The sequence below is a fragment of the Anser brachyrhynchus genome (genome assembly GCF_964034855.1).
Source record: "Anser brachyrhynchus genome assembly, chromosome: 2".
In the NCBI taxonomy this organism is placed as follows: Eukaryota; Metazoa; Chordata; class Aves; order Anseriformes; family Anatidae; genus Anser; species Anser brachyrhynchus.
In genome coordinates, this window is record NC_137695.1 from 992,272 (window position 1) to 1,009,098 (window position 16,827).

At 51.2% G+C, this 16,827-nt stretch overlaps 1 protein-coding gene across 26 annotated transcripts in view; it reads left to right on the forward strand.

Moving 5' to 3' along the window:
- MAP4 (microtubule associated protein 4) overlaps nt 1-16,827 on the forward strand; it is a 156,907-nt gene that overhangs the window by 9,021 nt on the left and 131,059 nt on the right. Inside the window, exon 1 of one of the 26 annotated variants that reach the window (XM_080581420.1) lies at nt 6,115-7,128. The exons of the other annotated variants lie outside the window; for them this stretch is intronic. The gene's annotated coding sequence lies outside the window, so the exon portion shown is untranslated. Of the gene's footprint in view, nt 1-6,114; nt 7,129-16,827 lie in introns of those variants that run through there. 26 annotated transcript variants of the gene reach the window in all.

Genomic DNA, 16,827 nt, shown 5'->3' on the forward strand with positions numbered 1-16,827 from the left:
GGGGGTTAGTGCGCGGCTGGGGTGGCGCTAGCCGGGAGCAGCTGAATTTGTCGGCTGGCAGGAGATGGCCGGATTGTGCAGTAAATCTCCTTACACGTTTGATGAAAGCCTTTAGTTTTAAAGCGCTGATCTGGGTCTCCGCTGAACCCCCGTGAGCTGCGTCTGTGCTCAGGGGTGCTCTGCTGCTCCTTCCCTCCATCTGCGCCCTACCGGCCCGACTCATGCCTGGCCCGTGCTGCTGTTTCCCTCGTTACCTGCGTTTCTTGCCCACCGAAGCCTGTTCGTGGGCCATCTGAGCTCATTGCATGTGGGGTAGTTTTATTTTTGCTTCGAAGACCTTTCAAGAAGGCTGTTCGAGGGCTGATCGGAGCACGTAACTTAATACGGCGCTTCTAAAAATCTTAACTCCGGCTGGCATCAGCTGATGCTGTGTCTTTTTTAAACGCGCTGCAGACGTCTCTAATATTTTTCCCCTGGGGGACCGACTTCCTGTGATAAAATGAGATTTCCTTTTAAAGTAGAGGTCCCTGGTTATATAATGAGAGTAGGAAATGGTCCAAAAGTGACGCTGGGAGGATAGAAGAGTTATTTTGGTAATTGACTGTCAGGAAAGAGAATAGAAAGTTATGCTCGGGAGCGCACCAGTGACTTGAATGCTCTTTGGGAAGTGAGAGGAAAACATTTGAGGAGCTAAGTGAGGGAGTGCCCAGCTCGGAGCGGAGGAAGGGGGTTAAGTTATGAAGGACGAAGCTGTACGGTGCGTCTAGGGCTCTTAAGCTAGCTCCTGCCAAACTGCCTGTAATCTCCTCGAAGAAGCTGCTGTGATTTGTCAGAGTAACGTGGCCTTGAGCTTGACCCTCTAGGAGAGCCATGGTGGCTTCTGCTTTTTTGACTCGAAGACCCAAGTGCAGGGTATTTCTTAGTGACTGTGCGCTTGGGTGGCAGTTCCCTGCCCCGAGGTAGTGTCAGAACGAGGGGCTCCGTCCTTCTGCCCACGTTTTGTTCCCAGAGCCCCCTGGCAGTGCTGGGGGCAGCTTTGCCTGGCCAGGCCTGGCACCGCAGCAGCATTGGCAGCAGCAGCACGCTGCCTCGCCCAGCGCTCCCCTCCTGAGCCCAAATCCATCTGTGACACGCGGTGCTCCGTGCCGGGACCCGTCCTGCTGGGGTGCTGCTCCCCTGGGTTTAAAGCGGAGTGTTGCTGGTGGGGGTTTGTGTACAGCTCTGCTAAAGAAGCTTAAGACTGATTAATTCCAGATACTTACATTTCGAGTAATGAGATTTTCTGTTTTCTTGTTTATTATGTTTGTTATTTGTGTCTCGTTCTCCTGTTTTGTTCTGCGTTGTAGCTGACCGTGCCTCCAAGAGTACAGGCCTGGGGAGGAGGGAACAGAACGACAATTAATTTGGTTCCTATTTCCGTTTCTTTCCTGCTTCCTCAGTAACCTGTGTTACAGTGCTGACATTCAGTGGCGTCTTCAGGAAACCGGGGGAATTTGCTTCTTGTGGGCCGCAGTCTTGGGCTGGTGGCACACGTGTTACCCACAACACAATGTCGTGTTTTCACACTTACAGCTCTTGGGGGTGCGGTGCGGTCTGAGATCAACCCGTGGAGATTTCTGGCAGAGCCCCGGTGTGCTGGTAAGCCCCCTGGCCGTGGGGTGCTCTTAAGGGTTGCTTTGCCTCTTCCCTGCACTGTCTCTTCCTGGGTGGAAGGGGGAAGAGGAAGGATGAGGCTGTGTAGGTGCAGTGAGCCCAGTGGGAGGGTTACAGCTCAAAGCCGGAGCCTGCAGGTGTTGGCCAGCCGGGCTGGAGCCTTAGCTGAGACCAACCCTTCTTCTGGGATCCTTTCCTTCCCCTTAAAGAAACCCCATTTGGGGAGTGGGAGCAGAACATGCCGAGAGATGTTCTTGGCGTGGTCGATCGCCTATCGCAGTGAAAGCAGTGCTGCGTCCTGTGCTGGTAGGAGCTGAATGCCTGCGGATCGCCCTGTGACTCCAGGGGCGTGTGGCTCCCTGAGATCCGAGTCCTCCTGGTTGCGCTGGATCCCGCCGAGAAGGCGCTCGCCTCGGTCGGTCTGTTCCTGAAAGGCCCCCCGGCCGCTTTCCCTCTGTGGCGTGCCTGCAGAAAGGCTGAAAATGCCAAAGTGATGGAAATAAAACCTTTTTCTTCCTCTGGGCCTGGGGTATGTTTGTTTTTCTCTGCTATGTAATTTGTCCGTAGCCTTATTTTTCAGCAGGCAAATATGCTGACTGTGCCTGTTACATTTCCCAAATGAAATTCCCTGGCAGGCGTCACATCTCCTAATATCATTTTGAGGTGCTGATGTAATCGCATGGTTGAACGTGAACTGGACAGAAAATTATACAGTGCAAAACTCGCTCTTGAAATCTGTATAGGATTTAAATACATTTGTTCGCGTTATACGTTTTGCAGTAGGCATTTATGCTGCTCAGCAATTTCACTTTTGGTCATTTAATGGAAGAAATGTGAATTTATTGAGTGCCGAGGGGGAGATTGAGGCTGACATGCTGCGTGTCCTTATCTCATCAAAACTTCGGTGGGAGTTATCCTCACAACTGCGTTCTAATAAGCGAGTTCAGCACAATGTTTAATTTGCAAATGAGAAGAGGGCGACACAACGCGTGCATAGAACAGGTAATCAGAGTTGAAATGCATTGGAGTATCTTGATCGTAGAACTGTAAAAAGCGTTTTTTTCTCAAGTTGCGGTGTTGCTTAAAAAAGACTTCACGATTTATAAACCGAGGAGTAAAACAAACAGGCTTATAAACAATCCTCTGGAACAGGAAGGTGGAACAGAAATAGTCTCTGATCTCGAGTGCATGACCCAGCCCATGCAGAAAGGCTCGGGTAGCGTTGCTCTCCCTGCTAAATTTTTAAAGAAAAGCCACTTTCCACGTTACCAAGTCACTTAGGAGGTGACTTGCCTACCCTGTTTTGTCCTTAAGTTATTTCAGTTTTCAAACTCCGGCTGACTGGATGTGATTACCTCAGCAATGTAAGCTTCGGGTTAAGCTGGAAGTTGTTGCTGGGTCAAACTCCAAGGGGGAGGCGTGCGTCCGCCAGCGACTCTTCGTGTTTACTGATACCGGACTTCCAAAGCCGTTCTTTCAGCACTCCTGATAAGGCTTTAGGTTCAAGCCTGAGCTCTTCTGGGGGACTGGGGGTGGAAAAACCCACTAAATGTGTGTGTGACACACACATGGCATGTATTGGGGGCAGAGGGGTGCAAGCATCTTAGCACGAAGAGCAGAGGAGCGGGGCGCAGTAAGCGGTGGCGGCTGGGACTCTGTAAGCCAGCAGGGCCGCGTTACTCTGCCCGCTCCCACGGCACGTGGGGGGCAGGTATCGGTGTCAGAACCACAGCAGGTTGGGCAGAAGGCTTGTCTGCATATATTTATGCCATAGCTTGTTTTTTGGTGTCCTTTGTTAAACCTCTGGCTTTCCGTGCTCGGGTGAGGGATAAACGTGTGCTGCCCCGCTCCTGCTGGCCTTGGAGCTTCAGGTGCCGCCGTGAGCAGCGTGGTTCTGTGCGCCATGCAGGTGTGTGACATGGCTCCTTCGGTCTGTCTGCACGGCCAGCACTGACCTGCTGCTGCAGAAATGCCTTTATTCCTGGGGGTGAATAACCCGTAGCCAGGCAGGTGCTGGTCTTAGTGAAGAAATCCCATAGGTGAAAAGTCCCTACATCTCCAAGTAGCAGAATTATCTTTGGTTACCACCGTTACCTTTGTCCTCCTGGCACGCTTTATCAAACTTGTAGCTTGCATGTCATGCTAATTGCCCCCGTGTCACCGCTTATCTCTTCTGAGAGGCTTTCTTTTAGTCTTTCAAAGTACAGGAGCCAGAAGCTCTACCTGAAAGCTCTGTTACCCTTCTCAGAAACGTAATACCAAAAAGGGGGGTGGTGTATATCGAGGGGACCACTTTCATCTACTAAACAGAGATGTACCCTGTGTTTTGGGGGATTCTGATTCAAATCCTGTATATTTCTTATCTGGAGACTGCCTGTCACTTGGTCTCTATCTTAACTAGCTTTTACTAAATGACTTTTTCAGTCTCCTCTTTAAAAAAAAAAAATAAAAAAATTGAGTGTTGGAGATGCTGGCTGGATTGGTCTGATTAAAGGCCGCCTGCTTTCCCATTTCTTTGTGTAACCTCCAGGTTAATTGGCTCATTCCTTCTAGCTGAAGCTGAAAGGCTGCGGCGAGTGAGCTGCAGGCAGCAGATGCTTGGATGAGAGGAGAAACGAACCAACCACAGGGTGAAACTTTCGGAAGCATCTCTATCTGCCTCTGGGAAGTGAGCTGAGAACAGGCAGCCTGTGCCTCGCGAGAGATCTGCGGGATTGGTTCAGTCACAGAGTACAACCGGAGCTGCTCCCGATTCCTAAATACTGCATGGCTTCTCGGTTTTGTCTTTGTTCTGAATTCCTGTGATCCAGCTGTTAATAAATGCTGCTGTGTTTTGATTTGTTTCACTTGCGCTATGCAGTGGCAAACTGTAATTCTGCATCTGCTTCTCTTCTGCTTCTTGTAGCTGAGCTGAGAATTCGCCTGCACTGGAGGAAAATACCAGGGGAGGTCTGGAAGGAGGCTCAGACGTTGGCATGCTCAGCTGCGGAGCAGGGAATAGGATGCTCGGGTGTCAGGGCTCATGGGGTCTGGCTTATGTCCGTAGGATTACTTCTGATTTTACCCAGCAAGCCTCTTGCATAAAACCGAAGCAGTTCTTGAAGCAGAAGTAAAAGCCTCGAGCGCTCAGCTAGGAGGGATGGGCAGATGCTCTGGCTGCTCGCATGCCTCTAACTCCCCGTTCCTGGCCCAGCTGCCCTGCGGGAGCTGCTGCACCGCGCGAGGTGCCCGCGGCTGGGAGAGCCCTGCCCGGAACGGGGCACGTGGGTTGGGGTGGTCTCAGGCTGGGGAGGAAATGGAACCAGGATTTCCAGCTTCCGAGGCCTGGGGTCCCCTTCACCCAAAGCGGGGGTGCTGTAGGCACTTCGGTATTTCAGCCTGATGCTTTGTGTGCTGGGGGTGTGTGGGGTCAGCTCCTTTGGAGGCCCGCATGGGGGTGCCTCCCCTGTGAATCTGCAACGTGCTGATCTTCAGCACGACAAGTGCCCGTGCCCTCGGGCAGGTACGGTACCAGAACCGCAGACACTGGGTTTGGGGTTTGTATGGAGGAGTTGGCTGTCTGGAGCCTGTCAGGCTCTTGGTTGAAGCCACCTTTCGAAAGTAGGTGTCTGAGCTCCTGCAAGGGGAGCCCGAGAGGTGTGTTTTCCTTTCCTTTGGAAACGACGATGGTGGTGTGGGCACTGTTCTTCTTCCTCGTCCCTTCTCCAGCAAGGGTACCTCGAGCTGTAGCAACCTCTTCCTCCCGTGCTGCTGTGTTCTTGTTCTGCAGCCTGAGGCCAGCTGTGTGCAGCTCAGGACGCTTTCTCCTTACTTGAAAGGGATGCAAAGAGGGACTGAAGGGAGGCTGTAAGAGTTAAAAAGCACTTCTTCTGGACTTGGGGGGGAGGTCTGTCCCCAAACCCTCTGATACTCGGAGTCAGGAGTCACCCCCTTATGTTCTTAATAATTTGCCTAAAAATATCTTCATAAGTGTGCTGAATCTAAAGAGGTAGAAATATTTATTTAAAAACAAAAAAGCAACAAAAAAAATCCCAAACCCTGAATATTTTCTGAACCATCAAGCGAACCTTTCCACGCACCATCTTCAATCACGGGACGAAGCGAACTTTCTGAAGCGCAGCAGCGTGTAACAAACGGCTTTTTGACAGAGTTTGCTGTTGGGAATGATCTCATCCTGGTGACCAACGGGTCTCTGTGCAATGCCCCAACTATTTGCTGAAACAAAAGTGTGCTGGATCGGCTGACCACCGAGCAATGCGCTCGGTCGTGTCTGCGGGAGCCGTGTGGACGTGCAGTCGTGGCGTGGCGGCAGGTAGAGGCGCCAGCGGCACGGCTCGTCGCTGCCCTTCGGAAATGGGCTCTGCTCTTTGGGGTGGGGTAAGCTGGAACTGCTTCCTGTGAATTCAGTGTATTTTTCTGGCAATCGTACTGATTGTTTTTTTTAAAGAATCTGTATGAAATATGGTCTTATCGTTTTTACTTAATATGGTCTCTATCTTCATATTTTTATTTATTTATTTTAGAGCTTAGTATGATGAATTGATAAGTAGGACGTTGGTGTGCATGGGGCCAGAGGTGCTTCTTCTGCTTGAGTAGTAAATGACAGTAAAAGTTGGGGAAACAGTGCAATCTTCCTTACTGCAAGCGGCTGTCAAGTGGTGATGAAAAACCTCATGCTTTCCACCTGTTCCCATTTTTAAAATGATAAAATTGCGGCGCTGTAAAGCGTGTGATTAGCTTGAAGTCTGCAGTAAGAGCAAACCCCAGCTCTTCGTTTTCCGTGCTGCTTGTGGGAGTCGGCAGTTGTATCTGTCTCACTGAGCTGGAATTCAGTCACGTGCCAGAAACAAAAGGAGTTTGATTCTGTCCAAGTTGACTTTGAAAAATAGAGCTCCTGTTCCTCAAGTTGTAGTAGTTGTTTTGTTCCTTCGGTTTCTCACCAGTCCGTGATTATCTGTTGTCCTTGAGAGCTTTGCAAGCCAGAGCCTGATTCCAGTTCGAAACGCAGTCTCTGCGCGTAGGGGGAGCCAGAAAGTTCCTGTTCAACTCAAATTCAAACGGTTTATTTCTGTCTGTGGGTGAAACGCTGAGAACTGTTTAAAAAAAATAATAATGCAGCTGGCTGTGAGACAGCGTAAGATACTTATCTTCCTTCTTGGAATTTGTCTTAAAAATGGAGGGGGAGAAGAGTTCATCAGTCATTTTGGAACCGAAACAGCTTCTAAATGTAAATGCAGCAGGAGGGAGTGCCGCTTGCTGGGGGCTGCAGACTGGGAAGTCCCCGAAGGCAGGGCAGCACGGGGCAGAGCTGTGCATACGGCTCCTTGTTCCGCTGGGGCTGCTCTCATCCCCTTCCCACCCCCTGGCCAGATCTCACTGGTGGTGACTCAGTATTTGGGAGCACGACCTGCGGGTGCGGAGCTGCAGTCAGGATGCTGGCGCACTGAAGCAGCGCAACAGCTTTGGGTCCCGCTGGTGAGCTTGCAATAGACCCTAAACCCACGGATCCTAAACCCACGCAGGCACGGGCGGTTGGCAGATGACTCCTCCCAAGGCAGCGCGAGCAGGGTGGGTGCGTGGGCACAGCTCCTAGTAAAGGACCTTTACTAGGAATGGACTTCTTCTGCCATTGGGGCAGCCCTTAGGGTTCTTCTCTGCTCGGCCAGGGCCTTGCTGCGCTGGATAAAGGCCGTGCCGTGTGCGTGTTCCCTCGTGCAAGCTCCTGCAGCTCGGGGCTCTGCAGCACTTCTTGGTTCCAATAGCTGTGAGAAATGAGAATCATATGGGGTTGAGCACACAGCTGGAAGCGAGCTTTATTGGCGCATCGGAAACATTTTCGAAACGTTTTCACAAGGGACTTTTTCATCTAGTCATACCCCAGTGCTTGCAGCATTGCGTTTGCGTAGCTTTAGATTTCTGGAGACTTAAGGTAGGGAATCTGTGCACTAATTTATGCTGTGAGGTGCCCTTGTTGTACTGTTCTCACTCTTGATGGGAAACTTTGTTTTCAGAGCAGAAATGATGTAAACTTCCCCTGGTAAGCACAGAACAGGTATCTGGAATCGCACCAAGCTCCCCTTGTGTAGGGTATCGTCGTCGTGATGACGCTCACTCACTGCAGCTGCTCCTCTGTGTTCAGCGAAATGGAATAGGGTCTGTGGGGAAGGAGTCCTCTACAATGCTGTCTCACTTCTTTCTCCCCTCTAGTTCTTCTCCGTCTCACGTTTTATTCCCTGTGACTGAATAGCAATTTGCAAAGATGCAGCAAAACAAAAATAGACGAGTCTCACGTCCCCCATGCCTCTCGTTGTTTTGGCCGTGGCCATAACTCCTCGACGTCTGTATGTGCATATTTTGTTGAAGTTTAATGATGCGCCACAGTGTCTTAGAGCAGGGTACAGTGAATGTGGGATGTGTGGCCGTACCCGGTGGTACTGTGCTCTGCAGCCATCCTGCAGGGCATCGCTTCAGAGCCTGCGTCAGGTACGCCGCTGCGGGTATCGTGTCTCAGTGCTGAGCTAACTCCTTCACCTGATCAGGCTTCTCGCTGCTGTCTGCACCTTGTAGCCTGCTGTCGTCTGGTGGGTGCTAGGAATCCGTCCTGCTTCACGCCTAATGGGACAAATCTGTTTTCAGAGGAGGTTGCACCATGGGAAGTTGGTGCTTTTCCTCTCTTCTAGTTAATTTTTTTGCTAACTTTAGAAACATTCTGCCTTAAATACTCTTTAAAAGTTGTAAATAAGTATTTGTCAGGTAGTTTCAAGTCCAGTTACTTTTGCCTTTAACTGCCAAGGAGTGATACAGTGACTTAAGCAGCCGCAGTTCTGATGCACAATGTTAGCGTGTTGTAGCTCAGACTAAATGTTTAATCAATTTGCAAATTGGCATCGAATCAGACTGCTGCTTTTTCAGTCCCTTTGTAGAAAGAAAAAAAAAGGGGGGTGGGTGGGTGGTAGTTAACTTATCTTTACAGGTTTAAAAACCAATCAACAGCAAAAGGCAGTCTGAGTCCCAGGGACTGCTCCTCTTAGGAGAGATGAGTTTCCACTTGTGGCAGGCTGCGTTTTTACATCACCTCAAAGTGTGAAGACTCCTATGGAAACCCCAAAAGCACAGTCCCTATTAAAAAAAAAATTATACCCGACAGTTTGAGGTAGATTATGGGGTGATAGTGGCAGATGGTAGGGAAAAGATGTCGCAAAGAGTGCAGTCCTGTTTTGTGCTGCACCTTCCCAAAGGCTGTTTTGCCCCTTCCTTCCCCCTCCAAAAAACAAAGCAGTGTTTTACTGTTTTGCTGTTTTCTCACCGCTCGTGTGCGTGATGGTGCAGCAGGAGGCTGTCGGTCAGGTGGAGGAGTGCTGTGAATCAGGCCGACTGTTGTTGGAGAAAGGGGTAAAATGGGCTGCTTTGTGCCTTGGAAACGTGATACGGAATCCATTAGGCGAATAACTAAATGTTAAAGATCTTAATCCTATCTGGCTCACTGTTCTGACCTCTATCTCCCCTTCTTCCCTTTCAGCAGGTACGGATATCGCTTTCTGCTTACACCTTGCACAACAAATCTACCCGAGCTTGCTCTGATTTTAACCACAGGCCTTAAATGTAGGTGCTGCAGGACACACGAGGGGAGAACAGCTGATTTGTGTGGCTCCCCCTGCCCGCCTTAATTCCCCGGTGCTCGGTCCTCGGTACGAGTGACGGAGAAGCCGAGCGATCTCCAGAACACCGCCAGCAGCTGTCCCAGGCTGAGCTCCACCAAACCCGGCGTGCCGCTCCTAGCGGGGCCCAGGACAGCGGGACGTGGAGGGATGTTCTGCAGGTCACTTCCACCCGTGTGGCGTCCTCCTGAGGCTCCGATGTCTCTGCATAACCAGGCTCCATCGTGCCCTTCACTGTATCAGCAGCTCTGGTGTCTCAGGGCGCTGGTACTGTGTAATTGGGGTGGATCTGGTCTTGTGCACCTAGAGCTTTCAAGCAGCAAGTCCTGAAGGCTGCTGGAATATAGCCCTGTTCCAAATGGTCCTGGTTTTAGTCAGTTATAACGCTTCATACGGTGTGTAATGATCTGAGTGTCATCGTCAGCTGTTAGAGGATGCCCTCTAGTTTAGAAGTAAATATTTTGGTCTTAGGAAAAGTGCATAGTCCCTGTGCTACTGAATAGCCATGGCTCAAGGAAAGGCTGTTCAGATTTACATTTAAAAAATTACCTCCCGCCCCCCAAAGTCTGCCAGGGTCGCTTTGCAGCACCCAGAGCTGAGTGGGGTGTGTTTTCACAGGCTGTAGAAGGACAGCGGTGAGGACCTGTAATTCTTCGCTCTGCAGCCCAGGCTCTGAAAGAGCACGATTTGGAACATTGCGCTGTCAAATGTTGAGGATCACTGGGGCTCTGGGCAGGTTTAACTTCGTATTCAGATTGTTTTTGTTTGGCGTTTCCTTGCCCTTGAACTTCCTCAGGAGGGGAGCGGAGGGGCAGGCGCTGAGCTCTGCTCCCTGGGGACAGCGCCAGGAGCCGAGGGACTGGCCCGGAGCTGGGGCAGGGGAGGGTCAGGCTGGGGGTTAGGGAAATGTTCTGCACCCAGAGGCGGTCGGGCACTGGGACGGGCTGCCCGGGGACGGGGGCATGGCCCCGAGCTGCCGGAGCTCAAGGAGCGTTTGGGCACCGCTGTCACCCACAGGGGCTGGGTTTGGGGTGATCCTGTGCGGAGCCAGGAGTGGGACTTGGTGATCCTGGTGGGTCCCTTCTAACCTGGGATATTTGGTGACCTCTCTGTGCAGTTACACCGGCTCAGAGTCACCCTCGGTGTCCTCAGCTGGGCCTCACCCCGAGGGGAGTTGGCGCCACTTGCCCCAGAGATGCGTGGGGCAGCGGCTCTCCTTAGGGGCTGATTCCAGAAAAGCAAGTCGAGACGCTCAGTGGCTTCTGGCACTTAGGTAAAAGTGATGGTGCGTCTGTGCGTAGGGGGGTTAAATGTTTTGGTTTTTTTTTCCTTCCTCTTTCTGACCCCTGTTAAAGTTTTCTCCCTGGGGAAGGCAGAGAGAACTCTACTGATGATGCAGAGACTCTAAAGCTGTTTGTGTAACAACAAAAAAAAAAGTGTTTCTTTTTTAAAAACTTATTCCTTTCCGTACTAGTTGCATTGTCTGGCAGCACTAAAAAAAAATGCATTCCCTCTGTCTAATAAGAGCTGATGATGGATCTTATGTGTCGTCATCGGCTAAACAGGCCCCAAAGTCAATACGGAAAAGGTAAAAGTAACATCAAGTTCTGTTGTGATTCTCATTTGTAAATATTGAATTTTGGCATGGTCTAAACTTAAAAATGTTCGTTTCCATCCACCCTTTCAATACATGAGCTCTTGTACAGAGGAGGTGCTGCTTTCCTTCTTTCATCTGTGTTAAGAAGCAGCGTGTGTGTGGCTTGCCCTGGGGATGCTTTTGTTCACCTGTGACTAACGAGTGTCAGGTGCTTCTGAAAAGACCTTACCTGGCTGTGCTGAAACCGGCCCTGCTGCTCGTGCCCTTAGAGCCTCGCTGCTCGGCGTAGTCTCCGATTTCTGTAGCAGAGAAGCGAGGCACTGGAAACCAACCCGCGAACCCCGCGCGTGCGCAGGTAGCGGGTATCGGGTGGAGGAAGATTGAGTTTCCTGCGGAGCAGCATCTGTGCTCGGCAGGGAATCCCGAAAACAGAAAAAAGGCAAGCAGAAAAGCGCACTGATCGCTAGCACTCCGGTGGCAGTGCTGTGAGTATGGAGTTTGTTTTACTTCTGCCCCTGCTCCCCCTTACTCCTCCTGTTCCTTGTTGCCATTTTGCCCCTTGAGGAAGCAGAGAAATGTCTTTTGGTGGCCCGCTATGCGAAAGGGATGAGCGTCGCTTGAAAACGTTGCCTCCTGTTCCTTATTTCTTAGGGAGATGAGGACGATAAAGAGAACGCGGAGCCGCGACAGAAGCTGGGTGCTGTGGCTTGTTAGGGAAATGTGTGGCCTGAATTCAGATCTGCTCACAGACTCCTTGATAAAAAGAGCAACTAGTTCTTAAAATATACAGCCTTAAAAAAGGAGGCGCTGAATTTGCTATTAAGTGGATATTTCGTAGTCTTGCTCACCTTCTAAAGTGATGGTCTTGGCTTGGGTGTGTCTTTTTTTGAAGGATATGATTAACATCTAGTTCAGTTCCTTTTCCGTTAAATATTTAAGATATTTGGGAACACTTACAGTGCACCAGTTATTAAACCTGTCACGCTGATTTGCCCAGATACTGGTTTCTGTTTACTTAGAGCACAGCTGGGTATGAGAATTTGGTCTAAATAAATGGCCTTCTGTACATAGGTACCTTTTCTTTTTAGCTAAGCAACATATGCTTTTCAGAGCTTTTAATCCAGGCTGCTGGTCAAGCATCCGCAGCGTGTATTCTGCTTAATTCGAGTACTCGATAGGTTGCAGGATTTTGGGGCGTTTAGTTTTTCCTCCAAAACATTCCACGTCAAATCTGTTGTTAGAATGAACCTCAAAAATGTGCCCTAAAGGGTATTTCTGCTAGGTCAGCACTGGGGCGGTTGCAAGGCCGGGCGAGGAAGCGTGATTCCTGTCACTGCCACGCTTTGAGTTCGGGTCCCCGTGAGCTGACCCATTCAGAAGTGCCAAGTGCTCCTCAACACAAAGAGCACCCGCTGTTCTCCCCGCGGGTCCTCTAACATACAGAAGGTCCCATAAATGCCCCTGTGAAGGCGCTTGAAGGTGCGGTGAGCGCTCAGCGCGTGGTGAAGCCGGTTGGCAGCATCCCCGAGAGGCGCCGTGCGGCTCCTTGCTCTGCCGTCTGCAGGTACCCGCGGTGTGATCCCCTCGTGCTGCGCCTGCCCGGGGGGACGGGGCTGCGAGAGGAGGGCTGGGACCTCTGCAGGAGCCTTGCGAGTAAGTGAGGGGACACAAGGGGGTGATGCTGGTGCTTAGGTTACGCAGGTTGGCGGGCGTCACCTTGAAAACGTGGGTACGTCCAAGTGTTGTGAGCGTCCGTCCTTCCTTGCAATTGTAAAACCTCGGAGGCGGTTCAGAGCACTGACGGTTGTTCCGCTTTAAAGCCGTCCCCTTGCAGCTTGTCGCTGCCGAGCTGGACTTCGAGGCCCCCAAGAAATGGGAGACCTGAACTATTTCTTTGCTCATTAGCTGAAGCTGCAGACAAATTCATCTGTGAACTCTGTGAAATCGCTGTTGGCACCTGCAACTTGTGCAAAATGAGTTTCCTTCCCTCAGCCAGGGCACGACGGTGTTTGAGAGTCCCACAGAGCCCCCGGTGTTCTCCGCTCGGGCTGCCGGCAGGTGGGTGCACTTCACGCCCGTTCGAGTTACCTTGTGAACGTATGCGGCATCGCTGCCCGCTTCCCGGCTCCGACCCACGCAGCGGTTTGCCGGCTGTGCAGGCGGAGGGGAAGGGGCAGCCTCGGGGGTGAGCCCTCTCCCGACCTGCGGGGTAGGCTGCGGGAGGGCAGCGGCGCCGTTTGAGTTAGCGCTGGCGTGAGTGGGCGTCGTGGGGCTGAAGTGCGTGCAGAAGGGTGCTCTTTGCCTTACACGTTGCATTGTTACACAATGACGAGCCTGCCCCAGGTTTTGCTGCTGCCTGCTGGGCGTGCGGCCTCAGTGCCCGCCAGGACTCGGAGCTGGAGGTTGGCTTCTTCCCCGTCCTTTGGCTGAAGCTGTCGCGGGCGGATGGCGGCTGCTGGGGCAGGCTGGAGGGAGAGCTGCGGAGGAGAACACGGGGAGTTGGAGGTTGTCAGAATTACCTCCTCACCAACAGCCCTGAGGGCCAGGCATTCAGTTGGGACAAAAGGAATTACAGAGAGCGAAGACTTTATAAAACTTTATAAAAGTCTCTTTAAAAGACTAGTAAAAATGATAATGCATCTCCTATTACGATGATTTTTTAAAAGCAGTGAGAGAGAAGACCGTGCAAAGATCCCCTGCTTCTTACAGGAGGGGGCTGGGGGACTCCTAGGATGTGTGTCCTGTAGTGGCAGAGGAGGATCAGCCGCGGCGGGTTCTGGGGAGCTGGGAATGATGTGAGTATCAAACCGGTGCACGAAGGAAAAGCTTCTCGGGGTCTGGGGTCTGTGTCTGTGCTAGGGAGATCCCTGGTGCTTCTGACCGCGCTGGGGTCAGAGCAGCGTGCTGGGGGTGTTCTCGAGAGTACTTCTGGCACAGCCTTTGGCCTAGGCCAGAAGTACTTTCCTGGACCCTTACGGATGCCATTCAAAAACCGGTGGCGTAGAACCGTTCTCAGGAGTTCACACGTAGCCCCCCGGTGTGAAGAGTGCGACCTGACCGGTGCGAGCGTGCCTTCTCCAGGCGTCCTGGCCCTGAGCGTGCTGCTGGGGGGCAGCCGTAAGGTCCCCCCGGCCGCAGGAGGTGCAGTGGGCTCGGCAGGCTTTTCTTAGAGGGCCAGTGAGGGCTGAGCCGCGAGGGCTGCTTTTTCTTTCTGTCCTCCTCAGGTGGCCGCTAATGTTTGGACCCAACCAAGGGAAAAAGGCCGCTGGGTGAGCTTCAGCTTGGCGTAGTTGAGCTGAGCTGTGTTAGGATTCGGTAGTTCAGGACTGGGCTCCGGTATTTATAGCTTCGTGTTTTAATGCGCATGCAACCGAGTCTTCGCTTCTGAGTCTCTGTAACATCTCAACTCATTAAAAATGTCTCTCTCTGGTATTATTACCCCAAAAGATGGCAGGCTGTTGGATAACACTGCCTAAGTGTGGGCGTGGGCATGTGCTTTGACAAATAAAGCATATGACAGGAGTCACGGTGGATCTGTATTGATTAGATACAACAGTAGGGAGAATTCCTGAACTTTAATACCTTTATTTTTAGCTGTAACTCAGCTAGGCTGAAGGCTTGCTGTTCAATGAATTGTTCCGAAAATAAATATTTCAGAAGAGGATTGAACTGAAATGTGAAAGACAGTTTTTGTTTTGCATCAGTGTTGATGGAAGGGACCGGTCAGAAATCAGTGTTCTCCTGAAATTTGCATGCTCTGAATCCAAACTCGGGCTGCTTTTAGCAAAACTCCTCATCCACACAGGAAGCTAGAGGTGCTGTTGGGAATGCAACTGTGATAGCTAAAATTAGCTAACAGCCCTGCTAGCAGCGGAGTTGTTCAGCTGTGAAGACATACTCTGGTTTTGCTTAAATCACTTTCTGTTTTTATTGAGCGCCTACCAAAAAGGAATTCACTTACGGAGAGCGTTATCTGCCGTGGTTCTTCTCTTTGTGGGTCTGGCTCTGTGTGTTTAGGTTTTTGTTTCATTTTGGCACATCTGACCCGCAGAAAGGTTCAAAAATCATCTGTCAAAGTATTTCATCTCAGTTCTCAGGGGTGTTCTCGGCCTCCTTTCATGCATTTCCCTGCCTTGTAGTGCACTTGGTGACGGCTCCTCGCCCTCCCCGTGCCCCTCGGCTGGCTGTGCGCTGCCGAAGCAAGGCTGCAGGAGCTCACCTCTCCGCTGGGGTTCAGGGCCGTTCTGGAAAGACCTTGGCGGGGCCTTCACACCGGTGATTTACAAGGCCATGAGTCATTCCTCCAACTTTCTGAATCATTGCTTGTTGTTCCCTTAGTCAAATTGCTCTTGACATATGAAAATCCGTGGTGCCATAAAAGAAGCCATGTGCAGCTGCTTATTTACTGTCTGATTGTGTGAACCTCACTGCCTGACTTTGTCAGCCTGAATCCTCGCAGAGGGCCATTTGTTAAAGCTTGTCCTCTTTAATCAGGATTAAAGGCGGATATTGCCAAGGAGTATCTGCTTCCTTACAGCTGAAGATCTTCGTTCTTCCCTCTACTACCTGCCTTTGGGAAGTTCGAGCTCGTTCTGCAAGTAGCAAGTCTCGTGTGACTCTGGAAAACGTCTGGCTTCCGCTCGTGGATGTTTCCTTAGACGATTATTTACTTCCAGAGTTTAGTGGAAGTCAATCTTCATGTCTTGAAGGCTCTTTGAACTACTTGGGTCTGCATTCAGCACTCCCCTTCTCTCTTGGCAGAAGCTCTACTCAGACACCTGGAATCGAGTCTAAAAGCAGTCCTTTAAATACTGTCAGCGTTACTGGAGGTGCCTCATGCAGGCGTAGGAGCAGGAATTTGACGGTGATCAAAAATTCATTGACTACTTGGCAATGGTAACCGTGGTGAAAACAAGTCCTCCGTGTATTCTAGAATAACCTCGTGTTTTAGGATCTTTGTTTCTGGGGATCTTGGTGTCTGGGCACCTACCCTGGTGTATCCCCAAGGTGCCTGTGGCCATGAAAGCAGTACTCCCTGTGTCCAGTTGTAGTGAACTTGCTGCGTGGTGTATTTCTCCTCTAGGAAAGGACTGGGGTGGAAGTCTGAGATGTCTTCAGCTCGGGGTTTCACGGCCACCGTGGCGGCAGAGGCTCGGGGTCCCCGAGGCCGCGTTTGAACGCTGGGTGCTGGATGGCGTAATGCCGCTTTGCATGCGGAGCCCTCGCTGCGGTGCGTCATCCCTCCTCGCTTTCCATATCAAGTGATCTTCGTGCACCAGGCGTATCTGAGACGGAGCTATTTAAAGGTGCCTGTTGATCTAGAGATGTGGAAATAAAGCACCAAGGGTGAGAGAGGACAGGAAGCCAAAAGCTCTGCGGGCTTTCTCTAGCAGGATCCGAGAAATGGGATCTTCTGGCATTGGGGATGGGAAGGTGGAAAGCGCTGCTTATCTGGAGAAGTTGAGGGAACCTGTAAGGGCGTCTGACAGAAGAACAGCGCGTTCTTCCTGTTACGTTAACTGCACTGAAGCGCGTTTCCCTTTTGGTGGGGTCAGAGTGACAACCCCGAGGGTAAGGGCAGGTTTGGTCTGATCTCTGCCAGCGCACCATGAAGTCAGACTGAGATGAGCAGTGTTTGCACCTAAAGTGCGAAATCGCTGGGACTAGGGACTGTCTAACTGCGGTAGCTTTGTGAGGTGGACGGAGGGGAGTCTCTTCCTTCTCTCACGTCTTTTTGGGTGCCTTACCAAGGTTGCATGCTTCTCTCATGGACCGGAGAGGTGGTAGCTTACTCCATCCTCAAAGGGGCTGTCCTTGGCAGCTGGCAGAGGCAAGTAGTTGCTGCTTGGAGTAGTAACTATTTAATATTGTGTAAAAGGGGGAAGCCACAACCAATGAATTGTTAGTGATTACCCTGAG